The sequence below is a fragment of the Cebus imitator genome, unplaced genomic scaffold, assembly GCF_001604975.1.
Source record: "Cebus imitator isolate Cc_AM_T3 unplaced genomic scaffold, Cebus_imitator-1.0 Scaffold384, whole genome shotgun sequence".
NCBI classification, from domain to species: domain Eukaryota; kingdom Metazoa; phylum Chordata; class Mammalia; order Primates; family Cebidae; genus Cebus; species Cebus imitator.
In genome coordinates, this window is record NW_016107699.1 from 2,284,050 (window position 1) to 2,287,051 (window position 3,002).

General features: G+C 51.6%; 1 non-coding gene across 1 annotated transcript; it reads left to right on the forward strand.

Annotated features, from left to right (window-relative positions):
• Positions 1 to 1,360: 1,360 nt before the first annotated feature.
• On the forward strand, positions 1,361 to 1,464 carry LOC119468130. Its single transcript, XR_005196765.1, has one exon. It is a non-coding gene; the product is annotated as a U6 spliceosomal RNA (small nuclear RNA).
• The last annotated feature ends 1,538 nt before the right edge of the window (positions 1,465 to 3,002 follow it).

Sequence of the window (3,002 nt, forward strand, 5' to 3'; positions counted from 1 at the left end):
TGAGCCACCGCGCCCGGCCTGTGTTTTTGTTTAGTTTTTTTGAGATGGGGTCTTGCTCTGTTCCCCAGGCTGGAGTGCAGTGGTGTGATCTCGGCTCACTGAGCCTCCCCCTCTGGGGCTCAAGTGATTCTTGTGCCTCAGCCTCCCGAGTAGCTGGGACTAGAGGTGCGTGCCACCACACCCAGCTAGTTTTTCTACTTGTAGCTGAGTCGGGTTTTACCATGTTGGCCAGGCTGGTCTTGAACTCCTGGCCTCGCGCCCTGCCCGCCTCAGCCTCCGGAAGTGCCAGGATTACAGGCGTGAACCTCTGCACCTGGCCCAAGATGTATTATAAAGGTTCTGAAATCCAGACAGTGTGGCATTGGTAACAGGATAGACAAATAGACCAGTGAGCAGAACAGAGGGTCCAGGGGAGACCCTCACATACGTGTTCAACTGATTTTGAAGTAAGTGTAAGCAAATTCAGCAGAGAAAGGAGAACCTTAGCAACAACGGGTACTAGAATGATGGGGCTGTGGCTATGAACAGAAGCTTCAGTCTACACATGGCAGCACATACACAAATCCATTCAAAACTTACTTTATTTTCTTGAGATGGAGTCACTCTGTCGCCCAGGCTGGAGGGCAGTGGCCCACCTCTCGGCTCACTGCAACCTCTGCCTCCCGGGTTCAAGTGAGTCTCCTGCCTTAGCCTCCTGAGTAGCTGGGACTACAGGTGTGTGCCACCATACCTGGCTAATTTTTGTATTTTTAGTAGAAACGGGGTTTCACCATGTTGGCCAGGCTGCTCTCGAACTCCTGACCTCAAGTGATCCCCCTGCCTCAGGCTCCCAAAGTGCTGGGATTGCAGGTATGAGCCACTGTGCCTGGCCTCAATACTTATAATAAGCCAAAATGTAAGGCCTACAACTGCAGAATGTGTGTAAGAAGGAAGATGAGGGTGTCCGTGGGACCCTGCGTCAGAGAAAGGATTCTTAAACACCAAGAGCATGATCATCAAGGAAAGCGCCAGCCGCTGCCTTCCTGAGAGTGAAGGGTGTGTACCTTGAAAGGCCCTGGGAAGACAAGCCCAGGCTGGGGGAGGCATCAGCACACCTCCCGTCTGAGGACCGACTCACCTGCAGCATCTATGACAAGCTCTCAGGAGTCGTGGGGTCCTGGGCTCTCGGCAGATATGGGAGACCGTCCTGCCAGGTCGCGGCTGTCCCGAGCAGCACGGCTCAAAGTCCTCTACGGATGCCCTCCTCGGCCCACAGACCCGACCCTCCCACGCGTCACCCATAGGCCTGGCCTTTGGGGTCTTCCCCAACTTCAGGAGGAGGAAAGCAAGAAGAGGAAATCAAGGAAAAGAAAAAAGAATTGTGCTCACTTCGGCAACACATGCGCTAAAATTGGAACGAAACAGAAGATTAGCACGGCCCCTGCGCAACGATGACACGCAAATTCTGAAGCGTTCCGTGTTTTTTAGAAGAAAGACCTTTGTGGTTTCTCTGACAACCTAGCCTTTCCTTTCCATCTCAGTTTAAATTTATTAAAAAAAAGAAAAGAAAAAAGAATTTACCAGTGGCCGTTTCAAGTCTGTCAAACAACCCAATTTTGGGTGAAGCCAGGCAGCGGTGGCGAGGAAGCTCTATCACCTACTCAGTGCCAGGGTCCCGTCGCGCCTGCAGTGGGTGGCAGCAACCAGCCAGGAAGAAAACCTCCTCGCGGCGTCAGAGGCTGCAGCACTGGAGTCAGCACAGGCCGACCTCAGAGACATCTGGGTTCGGTTCCAGACAACTGCGATCACGCAAATGTCGCAGCAACGCCAGTCAGAGGGACTGCCTGGGTTTCCAGGGCAAAGTAAAGTTATGTTTATACCACAGTGCAGTCTATTAAGTATGCAATAACATTATTTTTACGAGACAGCGTACATACCTTAATTTAAAATACTTTATTGACCACTCCTCATTCCCTCCCAACCTGGGCTCCCATTACTGTACCCTCCCTCAACGCCAAAAAAAATAGGCTGGGCACTGTGGCTCATGCCTGAAATCCCAGCACTTTGGGAGGTCAAGTGAGCAGATTGCTAGCACTCAGGAGACCAGCCTGGCCAACATGGTGAAAACCCCTCTCTAAATCCGCCTGGTGTGGTGGTGCGTGCCTGGAATACCGGCTACTCAGGAGGCTGAGGCAGGAGAATGGCTTGAACCCAGGATGCGGAGGCTGCAGTGAGCCGAGATGGCAGCACTGCCCTCAAGCCTGGTGACAGAGGGACACTCTGTCTCAATAAAATAAAATAAAAACTAAGCTACTGATTTAAGTAGCTTAGTTTTTATTTTAACAAATGCTAACAGTCAGGCCGGGCGTGGTGGCTCACGCCTGTAATCCAAGCACTTTGGAAGCTAAGGCGTGCGGATCACCTGAGGTCGGGAGTTCAAGACCAGCCTGACCAACATGATGAAACCCCGTCTTTAAAAAAAAAAAAAAAACAAGTGCTAACAATCATCTGAAGCTTCAGGTTGGGATCTTGGCAGGTGGAAGGTCTTGTTTGTGGCTGCTGACTGATCAGGGTGGTGGTGGCAATGTCTCTTTCTTTTTTTAAGACGGAGTTTTGCTTTTGTTGCCCAGGCTGGAATTCAGTGGCACAATCTCAGGTCACTGCAACCTCCGCCTCCCAGGTTCAAGTGATTCTCCTGCCTCAGCATCCCGAGTAGCTGGGATTACAGGTATGTGCCACCACGCCCAGCTAATTTTTGTATTTTTAATAGAGAGAAGGTTTCACCATGTTGGCCAGGCTGGTCTGGAACTCCTGACCTCAAGTGATCCACCCACCTTGGCCTCCCAAATTGCTGGGATTACAGATAGGAGCCGCCACGCCCGGCTCGCAATTACTTAAAATATAGGCCGGGCTTGGTGGGTCACGCCTGTAATCCAAGCACTTTGGAGGCCAAGGGAGGTGGATCACCTGAGGTCAGGAGTTCAAGACCAGCCTGGCCAACATGGTGAAACCCCGTCTCTACT